At 41.9% G+C, this 16,105-nt stretch overlaps 1 protein-coding gene and 1 non-coding gene across 6 annotated transcripts in view; both read left to right on the plus strand.

Moving 5' to 3' along the window:
- The window catches only part of LOC126282422 (glutathione S-transferase-like), a 76,740-nt gene that overhangs the window by 45,306 nt on the left and 15,329 nt on the right, over nucleotides 1-16,105 (plus strand). The gene's annotated exons all lie outside the window — the stretch shown is intronic.
- On the plus strand, nucleotides 11,201-11,275 carry Trnal-caa (transfer RNA leucine (anticodon CAA)). Its single transcript has one exon. It is a non-coding gene; the product is annotated as a tRNA-Leu (tRNA).

Below are 16,105 nucleotides of genomic sequence, written 5' to 3' on the forward strand. Positions count from 1 at the left end.
TGTGACATGAATTCAAAAACATCCTGCAGAGGCCTATTTAGGGAACTAGGAATACTAACTACTGCTTCCCTATATATTTTTTCCTTAATGAAATGTCATTAAAAATATATCACCTTTTCAAACCAACTGCTCAATTCATGGAATCAATACTAGAAATAAGAATAATCTTAACAAGGATTTAATTTCATATAGTGTTCATTAAAAAAAATTACAATCATTCCACTTGGGACCTGTGGAATGGTACATTATCTTATTTGTTTAAGTTGTAAATATTTGTCACATATTATTGTTTTTCTGACATGTTCTACATCCTGGAGGACCTCCTCACTATGGATCAATTGGAATGAAAGTAAATCTAATCTAATCTATCTGTGTCAATACAGAAAAGTTTCCTTATCCCTGACCAGAACCAATTTCCACATACTGTTCCTGCATCAAATTACCCATCTCTAGCTGCAACCCCTTCTTCCAAAGTGACCTCTGTCTGTTCAGATTCCACCAGTCTTTAATCCTCACCAGTGTAGTTTTGCAAAACCATGTCAATCAGGCCCAAACCTTCTTGCAATACCTCCTCTCCAACTGTAAAATTCTCCTGCTATGCAATCCCAAATTCATGTATCCCATATCACACATTGAAACTCTTTCCCTCCACGAACTAGAGCATCATGCACAACACCAACTCAAAAAACTCTCCAACCGGTGCACTTCCTACTCCCACCTTGGACTATCACTATCTACTACCTCTACAACAACCTCCAAACCTCTCCCACATCCCCTCATAGCTGATAAACCCTGCCTTGCAGGTGTACTACATTTACCCCACCCTCAAAAAGTCATGAACCTTTCCTCCAAAAGCCTTAGCCCCAAAGAATATTACTCCTTTCCAAAGGCCTCATCTTTTGTCCAATTCCCAAATTCAATAATAACACCTTCTCTCTTTCTCCCAGTCCCTACAGTGGAAACACTTTTATGCTGCCAACCCTACCAATCAGACACAACAAAAGCTCTATGTTGAACACTGTGTGACTCAGTTCACTCCTCCATCCCAAATCCCTCAACATGAAAGCTAACTTTACATATACAGAAAGAACTGCAATTCACTACCTAAACACTGATCCCGACCTTATTATCCTACCTGCTGACAAAGGCTCTGTCACTGTTGTTTTGAAATGCAAGAATTAGCTGGAAGGAGGACTCCACCAGCTGTCAGAGTCATCCTCCTAGAAACCCTGTTGCATTGGCCCCTTTCCAGAAATCCGGCAGAATCTCCAGTCTCTCCTCAAACCATTACGCCAATTCCAGAATCTCTCCCCAGAGTCCATCTCTCTCCTCACCCCAACCACTCCCCACACTCCTATCTTCAAGATCTTTCTGAAGTCCATAAACCCAACCACCCAGGATGCCCCATTGTGGCCAGTTACTGTGTTGCCCACTGAGAGAATCTCTGCTGTCGTAGACCAACACCTTCATCCTATTACCTGCAACATACCCTTGTATATAAAAGATACCAACTGTTTCTTCCACCAACTCTCCATAGTTGCTGTTCCTTTACCACGTGGTGCCCAGCTTGTTACTATTGACACCACCTCCATTTATACTAACATCCCTAATGCCTGTGGCTTTGCTGCTATTGAACACTACTTTTCTCAACCTACAATGTCCTTCCTAGTCACCATGACCACCTATATCCCCCACAATTACTTTTCTTTTGAAGGCATCACCTACAAACAAATCCAGGGTACAGCGATGGGCACCTGTATGGCACCATCATATGCCAACTTATTCATGGACCGTCTAAAGGAATCCTTTCTGACACTCAGAACCGTCAACCCTTCACTTGGTTCAGATTCTTTGATGACCTCTTCGTGATCTGGATTGAGGGCGAGGGACATATTCTTCCATCATCTTCTCCCCTATTCAGTTCACCTAGTCCTCTTCAGGCCAACAAGCCACCTTTCTTGGTGTTGACCTCCACCTCAAAGATGGCTGCATCAGTACCTTCTCCTTATCAAACATTCAACCTCCAGCAATATCTCCACTTGGGCAGGTGCCACTCATTCCATACCGAGACGTCCCATCCATAAGGCCCAGCCACTCATTGCTGTGGCTGCCCCTCATGAAATATACCAAGGGTCTCAAGTGAGGCCTTCACAGACTGGAATTAACATCACAATCTTGTACAGAAACAGATTCTGCCATGCATTACATCTCCAGTCAACCCCAATTCCCCAAGTCCCACTGTCTGGCCACAGAGGAGCAGTCCTCTCATCCGGAACTGGAGTAACTGAACCACATTCTCCACCAGGGTTTCGACTACCCCTCATTGTGCCCTGAAATGAGGAATGCCCTATCCGCTATCCTTCTCATCTCTCCCACAGTGGTATTCCATCACCCACCAAACCAACACATATCCTTGTCTGTCTCTACACAACCCCTGCTTCCAACCCCTTGCCTCATGGCTCATATCCCTGTAATAGACCTAGATGGAAGACCTACCTCGTACATCCTGCCGTAACCACATACTCCAGTCTGTTCACAAACAGTACCTATTCCTTCACAGGTAGGGCTACCTGTGAAACCAGCCATATGATCTACAAGCTCAGCTGAAACCACTGTGCTGCGTTCTACTTTGATATGACATCCAGCAAGCTGTCTGCCCACATGAATAACCACCAACCTATGTAGAAGTAGTATGAGGGACAAGTGCCAAAAAAGAGAGAAATTTCAGGATTTTGAGGGACATAGTACAGCATGAAAAAGAAATCTGTAGCTGAGGAAACACTTTTTCGCCACCAACTCTATCAGTCAGACACAACCAAAGACCAATGTTGAACCATTTGTGACTCAGTTTACTCCTCCATTCAGCCATGATCCACCCCACTCTCCCCAAATCATCCCCTGTTAACTTTCCAGAGTTTTTTAACTTCAAACCGTACATCACTACCATTGCCCAAATCCCTCAACATGCAAGCTAATCTTACATCCACAGAAAGAACCGCAATTCACCACATAAACACTGATCCCAATGTTATTGTGTTCTCTTCCTTCCTACTTGCATAGAAAAATAGTTTCCACACTTACTAACATAAAAATCAATATTTAAATTACTGTAGGATTATAAATTATAAACGTATTTGAGCTGATTCACTTTTAGAAACACGTTACATTATTTCTTGCAATGTAATTCATGCACATAACAAATACTATTTATGTTTAAAAGAATATTTCTTTTTGCTTCTTGCACATGCCAAACTTTCCTTATCATTTAGGACCATATTGGGAAAGTCTTTACACTCTATGTTATAATATGTTTTCACTTGAAACTCTGCTTGGAGTATGTCCATGTGAAGCTTATCTGTCCACAACCTTAGTCCCAGGCTGAAAGTTCTTTCAACAAATGCATTCATTAGTAGAATTGAAAATAAAACTCTAACAACTGAGCCATTCTTTCTTCCACTGCCATCCATTTACTTACACAAGATTCTTTACTTTTGTTATTTACTGTAATGTTAAATGTAGTATCCTTGTCACCACCATAGTGTCTTGTACTGTATGGAACCAAGGGAGAGGATGTTGTTATGAGTGGCCAGTGTCCTCTTTCTACAACACAAATGCACACGTGAATTAACGTGGTTCGTTATTTACTTATACTGGATACTTAACTTGAATAGAGTCTGTGTGTTGTGGTAAAAGTTGATCAGTAATAATCCTCTTGCAGACAATATCGGTAATCTTGCTATTACAAACTTGAGTTTCACTGCTGGGAAAGTACAAGTCCCACTATAGTCACTAGTCAAATCGCTATATACTGTCGCAGCCTGTGACGTGAACTAAGCCTGCTCTGTGATGAACTGACAGACGCCAATTGAATGAGTCAGTCAGTGCTCCTCCAGTCAGCAGCGGCGGCTGTCTAGAGGGTGTGGGTAATGTGTTGCTTGTTGGTGTGTCCCCGGCCCCTCTTGTGATAGGCACATTTGATCCAGTAACTGCTATCGATCTTCGCATTACATCTTTGCCGACCGGTGTGCTGGTCACAGCTTACACCAGCACATTAATTGGGTCCTTTACTACTAAAAAATTTTCATACAATTCATCAACTTCTGTTTTCTAAATTTAATGCCTGAAGCAATTTTAGAACAGAGTTGAAATCAATCTCCTTCTCCAAATAAATAACACTCATTTTACAGGATGCATTATTTACTGAAAGTCAACCTAGTATCAAATGCTCCATTACTGTTTCATACCACTGTATAAACCCTAACTCAGTTTGTGACAAAGAAAGTTTGGCCCCTGCCACCCTATTTTACACTCCTAATTGCAATAGCTAGGATCAATACTAGTTTTTCTTTTCTTGCTGTTATTCTTCCCAAAAATTTTGATTGTAGAATCAGTTATCTGAGCATACATTATATGAATTTACAAGCTGGTGCAAGTTAATTTCCCCTGTGAAACCTATTCAGTCAGATTATGGAATCCACTGTTCTGAACATTTTGTATTAATTAGTTTTGCTGGAGATTATGTGTTTGAAAAGTTATTGTATTTCAATGTTTTCAACCTAGGAGGCATCCATAAAAATCTAGTGAGCTAATAAATAGATTCAAAAAAGTAGATTATCTCAGAACTGTACGCCAATGTTTGCTCATTTCCAAGACATGTTTACTTTAGTTCAAATGTAATCAATTCAGATAATATAATTAATTAAAGATTTCAACCACCCCAAACTTTCAGCTTATATTATGACCAAACCTATAAATTAGTAGCAAATATGTAATTGCCATAATTAAGAATTACATAATTTTGAATACCCACATTTTACTAATCAGTGGGCTGCCATACCTAATAGTCAGGAATTCCCATAGTGTAAGCATAAATTGGTCCTGCTCATATTGATAATTTGATAAATAAAGCCTGACAGTCATTAATACATCTATTTAGAAAACAATAATTTGACCTAGGGAAATTTCAAGTAATAATTAAATAACCAAAATCACAAAATATTCTTGTAAACATGCCACTGTGTCTTAATGAACTATCATCATCATTCTGTGTGCCTTGCAGACAATTTTTTAATCTGCTATAGGAAAAATTACTTTGTGTGCCAATTAAGTTATGATTCTTATTCTTTCAATGGAATATAATTTAAAGTTATCTTTCAAATGTGGATATGAGGAGACCTGCATAAACATTTTGGGTCTGTAATGAGATCTGGTCTTTAGATATAGCAATCAAACTCTGTAAGTAAATATGTGAAGCAGTTGTATGTAAACAGCTGAAAAGAACTGCTCGACTTTTAAGAGATACAATCCTATCACAAACATTTTTAACTAAAAGACTAATGACTCAGCTATTGACAGACAACATTAATCTATAGGTAAGTCCACCTTGTATCTGTACACATTGATTGCATACCTTCTGCTGGCATAATATTGAGAGGGGTCACACTTGGGAACCCAAAGAACCTATCCGATAGTCTTTGCTCTACCTGTTTTTAAGGAATTCCATTATGGAAAACTCTTCAACAGCCAACAATTATCTTTTTCCAAGGTCTCCACAATAACATTGACATTTTTAGACAGTTATGAAAAACAGCAATGTGTTTCAGAAACATCATCATCGCCATTCTGAACATTCTGGAAAAACGTTTGTATGACTACTGAACAGTTCTCCTCCTGCAATACAAACTAACATCTTATGACTCGAAAGGAGTTTAGTAGCCTGTCAACAGCTGCATAAATGCTCAGTCATCTTGTTGGAACATATCTTAAAATTCCCACATATTCAGTATCACAAAATTCAGAAAACTCATTCAAACCCTCTAATATTTTTAAATGGCAGGCGAAATAGTTACAAAATTTTGTAGCAGAACTCTCTAAATCAAAAAGTTGAAATTCATCAGTTTCAAACTTAGATGTGTTGATGCGTTACAGATTTTATGAGCTAAATGACATGCTGGGATTAAAAAAATATTTTCATTTCTTAACAGCAAATACTGAATGTTCGTTCCCAAAATTAATATGTGCACTACCAGCAGAGTATGAAGAAATGTTATTGAGGCTTAAATTGTGCATTGTTAATCTGCCTTTAATTTGATCAAAAATAGCATTTGTCATGATTGTCACTATAATAGTCTAATGACCCATGTACTACACCTTTATTAAAATTTAGATACATAATCATAACTAGAAATGTTTAGAGGTATCACTTGCTGATGAGTAAAACCTATTTCTATCAACAAGGTCTTGATGTTGCTTTCGTTCTTTCCAATAATAATAATAATAATAATAATAATAATAGCTTTATTCAACATCGAATGGTACACTGCACATGTACAAAGAAACGGTAATGATTAAAGTTATTTGTACAATACACAAGACACATTCTTCTGAATACGTCATCAATTTACAACAAAATTACAATAACATGTTTACTGATTTAAGTTGATGTTTCAGTTTAATTGTAGGAAGAGCCATGACTGCACTAGACAGTGCATTAGCTAATTTTATACCTGCGTACTGAGGCCCCCTTTCGTAAAGTGCTGTTCTGTGGCTGCCAATGTAAAATCTTTCTTTATTTCTAGTATTGTACTGGTGGAAATCTGAATAAGTGTTTGGGTGCAGTCTTTTCACAAGCAATATGGCTTTTAGAATGTATGTGTTTATAACAGTTAACACCTCTGTTTTTGGAAACAAGTTGCGACAAGATTGCCTATATTTTGCTCCACAGATTATTCTCACACCCCTTTTTTGAAGAATGAGTAGCTTATCTAGATTAGCTTTGGTTGTTGCCTGCCAAATTTCAATACCGTAGTTCAAGTGAGAGGAGAAAAGAGCATGGTATGCAGTCTTTAGGACTACGGTGTCTCTACAGAACTTGATAACAGTACTGATTGCAAATATATTTTTTGACAACGTAGTTGCTAGGGAGTCAATATGTGTGTCCCATTTCAGGTTACTTTGGATTGTTATGCCAATGAATTTTACACTAGACTCTTTCTTTACCAATTCGTTGCCCATGTATAATTTAATTTCATTATTCAAACTACTTTTGTTAAACTCCATCAAACATGTTTTACTGGTGCTTATATTTAAGTGGCTTTCATTAAAAAACTGAACAATTTATTTTGTCACATTATTGCACTCAGCCTCTAGTTCATTACATGATTCCTTTTTACATACAATGGACGTGTCATCGGCATGCAGAACAATTTTGGAATTTATAGTACAGTATTTAATATCATTTACATAGTTCAAGAACAGAAGGGGGCCAAACACTGAGCCCTGGGGCACACCATATTTTATACACGTGATCTCTGATTTGTAGACACCATTTTCCGTTTTAAGTAGAACAGACTGTTTTCTATTGCTCATATAACACTTTATTAGGTCATAAGCAGCGCCTCTAATGCCCATTTTCTATAGCTTGTCTAATAGGATGTCAACGTTCACACAATCAAAGGCTTTTTCCAGGTCTAGGTATACACCTGCAACATGTTCCTTGCTTTCGATACCCCCTATCACCTCTTCAATTAGTTGAATAGTTGCAGTGCTAGTTGATTTACCTTTTAGGAATCCATTTTGATTTTCGAACATCAGGTTGTGTTTGTTAAGAAAGTTTATAATCCTGTTGTATATAACTTTCTCAACTATTTTGGAAAAGACAGGAAGGATTGACTCTGGTCTGTAGTTTCTATTTTGTTGTTGTCACCTTTCTTAAAAATGGGTGTTACCTGTGCTATTTTGAGTCTGTCTGGAAAGGTGCCTGATTCTATTATATTGTTTACTGCTGCAGACAGAGGTACAGAGACATTTTGGCTACAGGCTTTTAAAACATTAGTATTTAGACCATCATTCCCAGCTGAATTAGAGGGCTTTAGAGAGCTAATGATGCCCATTATTTCTGCACAGTTTGTGGGGGCTAGATATATACTATGGTCACATGTATTACATTTAAAACTGCAGTGCATGTTTTTATGTTTGTCATTTATGGCTTCCCCTACAGAAGAAAAATATTCATTAAAAATATTTGCCATTTCCAGTTGGTCTTTTATGAGCATACCATTGTGGTTAATAGTAAAGTCAATACAGGATTTGTCATTGCAGGTTCTAAAACTGTTTATGACTGCTCAGATGCCAGCAGTTACGTTGTGTGAGTTTTGAAGCTTATTTGCAACATAGTTGCTCCTGGTCTGTGAGAGTAAGTCCTTATAGTATGCTTGATATATTTTGAAGGCTTCCTTTACCTCAGGAATCTCTCTATTATTAAGCATTGCACTGTGGAGTAGTTTTAATTTTTCCCCCTCTTCAGTGACATTACTATTTACCCAAATATTTTTGTTTATATTTTTTGTTTGTTTCATTTTTGTGATTACAACTGGGCATGTGGTATCAAAGCAGTAATAGAAGTCAGCAGCGAAGGTTTCATATGAAAAGCTATTATTTTCAAACCATTTTATTTGTGCTAGCATGCAGTTTAGTGTATTTATATTGTCATTATACATTATTCTTTTAGTTACAAAATGTTGCTTTTTGGTGACAGTGGGAGCCTCATGGAGCTCCAATTTAAGCTGTACTGCATGGTGATCTGAGATGGCTAGTTTTAAAACCGATGCACCGTGGGATAGGTGGGTCATGTTTGTTGTTATGTTGCCAAGACATGTTTTATTATTGCCAATTTCTCTAGTGGGTTCCCGAATGAGTGGAGTCAGGTTAAATTCATCACACAGATGATGTAACTTTTTGGTGCTGACATTTGTTAATAAATCTATATTTATATCCCCTGTAAGTATAATATTTACTTGACCATTTCGCCTAGAAAATGTTGTGTCTATATATACAAGCAAGTCAGAAAGATTTACAAAAAAGGTATCTGTATTTGCTGCAGGTGGCCTGTAAACACCGATAACTGTTATGTTATCTCTACCCCATTTTAGGTTTATTGTAGCAAATTCTGAGACTCCTTCCAAGCACGTCAATAACATTAAAATTACTTTCATTTACAGTGAAAATTGCTACAGCTCCCCCAGTCTTGTCTTTTCTACTGAAGGCTGTGCAGAATTTCATACACAGTGGTTGACTAATGCTAATCAGAGCTTCATTGTACCTATGTTCAGTTACAACTAATATATCGGGTTTGTCAATCCGTGAAATTACATCTAGATCATTATGCTTATTTCTAAGGCTACCAAGATCCTGGTGTATTATTTTAAGGCTGAGTTTTACCTGCTGGACCTTAGAGGATAATTTTGGACAAGCAATGAGGCCTGCAAGCTTTACAAGTTTCCCTGGCTTGCCAGCGGTGGCTGGTGCTGTGCCAGATTTTGTTGAGGTGGGTTGTACCACCCCATGGCAATGGACTTCTTTTCATCACTTTGTGAACAATGCCGCCTGACTTCCTCAATAATTTTGCTACTAACAATCTTTTTGCCTCTTTTGTTCATGTGTAGACCATGAGATGTGTGCAGCTCCCTTTCTAGATAGCTGACATCTACTAGAGACACATTCTGAAATTTACTACACAGAGCTTTAATCCTGTCATTTGTTTTATGAACTTCCCAGTTCACAATAGACTGTTTCATAAAATCATGCCTCTGCGGAATGTTGACAACAATTGTTTTAGTGTCATTTACCATTTTCATATGTCTAATTGCATCATTTGCTTGATTTCTTGCTACATCATATGAACCTCCCATAATAATGACACAGTCATTGGATGGGAAGGAGTCACAATCCTGCATGCACGGCTTCACTACAGCAGAAAGAGGGGCTCCAGGCTGGATGTGGCCTGCCGCTGCAAAGTTGTCTTGCATATTTGCGATGTTTTGCGCTATTTCACGTCCATGGCTGTCTCCATATAATAGAATCCGGCCCTGCTTGTGTTTCTGATTGTCGTCGTTTCTTCTATTTTTCTCTAGGGACAATTTCTTGCATGTAATTTCACAGATTCCATTTCCTTGGACGGTTTGTTTACATTCAGTTTCACGTTTTGCACATGAGTTTGGGACTTGGTGTTTTCTGAACTTATCACTGACAGTTTTTTTGCTGCTTGAAGGATTACTTCTAGTTTGCACAGACTGAACTTGTTCTTGTTCCACTATTTCGTCGAGAATTTGAAACCTGTTTTGAGTAATGACGGCAGGAAAGCTTTCCTTGGTTTTTAGTTTAGGCCTACATTCGTTCATCAGGCACTGTGGTTCAAATTCACACAACTTCTTATTTAAGAGAGTAACTTCAGCCTTTAGGCTCTGGATCTCACTTTCCATATCGCCGACTAGTACAGATAATTCACACCTTCACTCACAAATTTTTGCTTTATGGTAGTTATCTGAATTCTGAACGCAGCACTGACTACAGTTCCAGCATGTCATAAATTCAAAATGCTTGTAATGATTTCTGAATTTGGAAGTGTCATAGGCACCAATTTTGTGCCACGATCATAATAATGGTAAAGCACATTGTGTTAACATTGATACACCTTGGTCAATTCAGAAGTTGTAACATTATCGTGTTGCATGCTGTTTTAGAATTTGACCCAAATAATGAAGTTGATACCTTATTCTTGATTGAGAGGCTCACATTTGTTTGTGTTCTTGCCCATTTGCAAGTTTAGTAATGTAATTAGAGCCTCCATGACCGACACTAAATGTCTTATTAGACATTTTTCATGTGCCTTTGAACCTGTTACTTGCGCATGATGCCAAGAATAATGCATTCATTTCCCATTCCATACACAAAAAACGTTTTAGTTCTGGAGTTACTTACCAGTTTTCTCCTTCTTTTTGTCACTATCTATTTGTGGATCCTATTTATTTCTGAAGTCTCCATTTTCATATACAACCACAGATTACAGAATGAGATTTTCACTCTGCAGCGGAGTGTGCGCTGATATGAAACTTCCTGGCAGATTAAAACTGTGTGCCCGACCGAGACTCGAACTCGGGACCTTTGCCTTTCGCGGGCAAGTGCTCTACCAACTGAGCTACCGAAGCACGACTCACGTCCGGTACTCACAGCTTTACTTCTGCCAGTATCCGTCTCCTACCTTCCAAACTTTACAGAAGCTCTTCTGCAAAACTTGCAGAACTTCTTGCACTTCTTTCAGGAGTGCTAGTTCTGCAAGTTTCGCAGAAGAGCTTCTGTAAAGTTTGGAAGGTAGGAGACGGATACTGGCAGAAGTAAAGCTGTGAGTACCGGACGTGAGTCGTGCTTCGGTAGCTCAGTTGGTAGAGCACTTGCCCGCAAAAGGCAAAGGTCCCGAGTTCGAGTCTCGGTCGGGCACACAGTTTTAATCTGCCAGGAAGTTTCAACCACAGATTACATTAATGTGTGTAGAGTAGCCTACAATATAACAACTGAACCAACAATTGAAAAGTTGAGATGAATACCATAAGACAATCAGTTACCTGAAATTTAAATACATGTACAGAAAAAATTGAAGTAAGTCTAAAACACATTGTTTGTGACAAACCTGATCCTGCTCTGGATAGTTTAAAATGTATCTAAATGCGGGATTGAATTGCAAAATTTGGGGTGGGCGGTCACCCTGCCACCGACGTACTGTGGTCAAGAAACAGCTGGACCACCCGGTTGCTGAGTGCACTACTGCCCGATGCAGTGTTCTTCATTTTAATGATTGCTTCACAGTCTGTGCCATCTGGATCCTTCCTACCAACACTAGCTTTTCTGAATTGTGCATGTGAGAACTCTTCCGTGCAATATACCCTACATTCCTCTGGCCCTCCCGTGTCCTTGACGAAGGCCTTGCTGGCCAAAAGCTAACGTTCTGACAGTCTTTGTGTTGCGCCTTTCTGCAATTCAGCATCTCCACTGTATGATGGATAGCAACTATCCTTTTCACTACATTGTTACATTCCATCCTGGATTTACCATTGTGTGTATGTATATGTTGCCTAATTCCAATGAAGACCTTTTCAGCCAAAAGCTAATTTGTTTGACAGTCTTTTGTTCTAACTATCTGTGACTCATCATCTATGCTATATGGTGAGTAGCAATCTATCCTTTACATATTATTGTCATTATTCCATCTTCTATTTTCCTATGTTAGAATTAAACAAAAATTTCCATTATTATTACCTTAATTCTCAGTTTAAATAAATGAAAGTCAGTAACATAAGGTGTGAAGGTTTCTGCTTGTGTGTTTCAGGATATTTGCATTGTCAAATGAATTGCCAGGGGCCACTTTAAGCATTCTTATGTAGTCACTGAAAAGAATAGTTAACGTGTTTCTGTAATTTTCTTGTGTAGATTGTGACATTTATCATTTTCCCCGATGCTGCTGTGGTTCACCATAGTTAACAGCAAGTGTAACGCCACCTTCTCTTTTTCTGGTAGAATGTACAGTATGTTAACACTGGATTGATGGTCGCCTATTATGTGCTGGCCCTGCTAGTGAGCTCCAACTTGACTTCTTGCCCTGCTTGGTAACTCCTTTTTTCAAGTATGAATGCTTCACTGAAAGAGTGTAGTTTCTGCTATCTTTAGCTATGTAAATTATTTCCAACGGTGACTTTGGTTTAAGCACTGTTATTTTCTTGCATAAGCTTACACAATTGCATTTTACAACTATATGACAATAACTCTTAATCTGGGCCTTCATCCAGAATCAACCAGTCTCTCTTGTGTCTTTTCTACTTCTATTGACATTTTTGGAGTGGTCTGCAAAAACTGACATTTTTGGAGTGGTCTGATTGCATATTCTATGCAGCTCCTCCAAAGCACCTTCAACTGGTGACAGCATGGAACAGCATGCTCCATCCGCAAGCAGAGATGTCTGCTCAGCGTTCAGGCTGCACACACAGGTAGTGTTGTACCTCACTTGATTCTGAACAACTTTTCCAGGGATAGTTACTCTTTCCCCCTTGTGAACAAGCTTGATGTGATGTGCACCCCTCAACTCATTCTCCCATTGCCCTAAAAAATGCAGTTGGGCCATCCCTCCTTTGAGTCCACCCTAACTTGACATAGGTTCTCATCTGTGGGGTAACCTACTCTATAAACTTCCCTTCTCTATCTCTCCTCACAGAGTGCATCAGGTATCATAACTACCACTGTGAGGTATCCTAAGTCTTACACCCCCTGCGGGTTCAGGGGTAAGAATAGGCCCGCGGTATTCCTGCCTGTCGTAAGAGGCGACTAAAAGGAGACTCAAAAGTTTCGGCCTTATGTGATGGTCCCCTCTTGGGTTTGACCTCCAATTTTCAAAATTTCCGTTGTTAGTGCGTGCCATTTGGGGAAGGATGCCTTACATGGTGTTTTTCTATTGGTCCATTGTGCACCACCATCTTGCATGCTATCTATTGTCGTGTGGTGGGATTTACATTCAACGTTTTTTGGGTTACCTCCTTCTCGTCTTGTGCGCAATCCCCTTCTTAGCACCCACAACTGTGGACTACTTCAACACCTAAAATCCAGCACGGTAGCCAGTCCGTTGTGGTGGGGTCGTCATGTACCCTCTTGGTGGTAGCCCCCTGACCACGCAGGGATCGCACTACAGATGCCAGAGCTGTTTCCTCCCCATGCTTGCCAAGGAGTATGTGCCCATCTTGTCTGGGGCACGGGGACTGTGGGCAATGGGATATCGGCCAGGTACCCGTTGCTTTGGCTGGGTGGCACCCTTGGGGAGAGCCCTCGTTCGGAGTAGGTGGCATCTGGGCGGATGTGGCGCAATGAAGCACAATAAATCACACCAAGCTGGTGGTCGCACGGCCACCAGCGTCTCTAAGCGAGGCAGAGTTGACTTTGATGCTGCGCAATATGACCCTCAGTCGTTCCCCTCGTTGGCTGCGCCGTGGGAGGTACGCAGATCTAGTGCCAAGCCGGAGTCTTATGTACCACAATACCTTGTCTGCAGCAGGACTGATGGTGACTTCTTTCTTACGACGAAGCCTCAGTTTTTTGTGGAGCACCTTGGAGGATAAGTTTGGGTGAAGTGGCGGGATTGTCTAAAATGAGGAATGGGTCCGTCCTCCTCAAGACGTCCTCCCCAGCCCAGTCACGGGTGTTGCTGTTGTGTGATAAGCTGGGTGACGTCCCTGTTACCGTCACTCCCCACAGTAGCTTAAATATGGTCCAGGGGATTATTTACCATCATGACCTATTGTTACAATCCGACAACGAGCTGAGAGCCGACTTGGAACGACGTGGTGTGGATTTTGTCCGTCGTGTACATAGAGGACCCAAGACTAACAGGGTGGCCACCGGTGCCTTTATCTTGGCCTTCGAGAGTGCTGTATTGCCCAAGAAGGTCAAGGTAACGGTTTACCGTTGTGACGTCAAGCCATACGTCCTTCCCCCGATGCGGTGCTTCCAGTGCTGGAAGTTTGGGCATATGTCCTCCCGTTGCCCGTCCAGCACCACATGTCGAGATTGCGGATGCCCCTCTCATCCCGATTCTCCATGTGCGCCTCCGCCTGTATGTCTCAACTGTGGGGAGCACCACTCTCCATGCTCGCCGGATTGCGCCATTCTTCATAAGGAGCGGAGGATAATGGAATTTAAGACCCTGGACCGGCTTACTTATCGTTCCCCTTCGAACATCTTATGCTGCAGCCACGTTATCATCGCCCTCGTGGGCGGCAGTTGTCGCCTCATCTGTGCCACCTTCAGTGGGCCCTCGGGGCCGTGCATCTCTGTCTGCCCCCCCTAGTGTCTGGAGGCAAGCCTTCCTCTGTTGCCTCCTTCACTGTTGGGGGCAAACCTTCCTCTGTTGCCTCCTTCGCTGTTGGGGGCAAACCTTCCTCTGTTGCCTCCTTCGCTGTTGGGGGCAAACCTTCCTCTGTTGCCCCCTTCACTGTTGGGGGCAAACCCTCTTCTGTCGCTCCCCCCACGCTTACTTCGGGAGTGACATCTGCTCCAAAACCAGGGGGCTCGATCCCTCCCCCTCCTTCACCGCCGGCGTTACCTCTGCCGGTTCCTCTCTCACGGAAGGGGGCCCTCGGGGCTCTCCCTTCCTCCGTTTCTTCTCCTACCCAGCCGGATGTCAGCCAGTGTCTGAAGGTTCCACCACCTGCTGGTCGTAGGACTTCTGCATCATTGTCAGCCTCCGACGCTCCTTCAGAGAAGCTCTCCCATCCCTCTAACCTTAAGGACAGATGTGAGAAGAGCGGAATGTGTCCAAGAAGAAGGACGTTCCGGCGCTTTCAGTACTGCCTGCTGTCAATAGTTCTGGCTCCGGGGATGAGGTGGAGATCCTCGCCTCCGCGGCGGATCTCGCCCTCATGGAACCCTCGGGGACCTTTCCTATGGCCGCAGCTGACTCTCCCCCGGTGGCAGCCGTTGGCTCTGAGGCGCCGTCTGCCTCTTAGTCGCCTTCACGCCCTCCCAGTCCCTTCCTGCTTCCATTCTCCAGTGGAATTGTGGCGATTATTTCCGCCACCTGCCTGAGCTCCGGATGCTTCTGAGTGTTTCCCCTGTTCTCTGCATTCCTCTTCAGGAAACTTGGTTTCCAGCTTTGTGGACCCCCGCCCTTCATGGTTATCGGGAATACTATAAGAACCGCGCTGCCTGTCAATAAGCGTCAGGTGGAGTTTGCCTCTTTGTTCACCACTCTGTCTGTAGCTCGCCAGTACTCCTTCTGACACCTTTAGAGGCAGTCGCTGTCAGGGTTGAGCTCTCGCCGGCTATTACTGTTTGCTCTGTTTACATTCCTCCAGATGGGGAGCTCCCCCGACGTGTCTTGCCTGCGCTGCTGGCTCAACTCCCGCCACCATTGCTGCTTCTGGGCGATTTCAATGCCCACAACCCTCTATGGGGTGGGACTGTCTCCGATGACTGCAGTCATGCCGTGGAGCATGTGTTGGCTCAGCTCGACCTTAGTCTTGAACACCGGTGCTCCCACACATTTCAGTGTGGCCCATGGCTCGTACTCGGCCATCGATCTCTCTCTTTGCAGCCCTGGACTTGTCCCATCCCTCCACTGGAGAGTGCATCCTGACCTGTGTGGTAGTGGCCATTTTCCCATCTATTTGTCACTGCCCCAGTGTCATTCTTCTGGGCACCTGCCCCGCTGGGCTCTCAACAGGGCTGACTGGCCGACTTTTACTTCCACTGCCACCATTGCTTCTCCCCCACAGGGTAACATTGACGAGGT

This window comes from Schistocerca gregaria, chromosome 1 (assembly GCF_023897955.1).
Source record: "Schistocerca gregaria isolate iqSchGreg1 chromosome 1, iqSchGreg1.2, whole genome shotgun sequence".
Classification (NCBI taxonomy): Eukaryota; Metazoa; Arthropoda; class Insecta; order Orthoptera; family Acrididae; genus Schistocerca; species Schistocerca gregaria.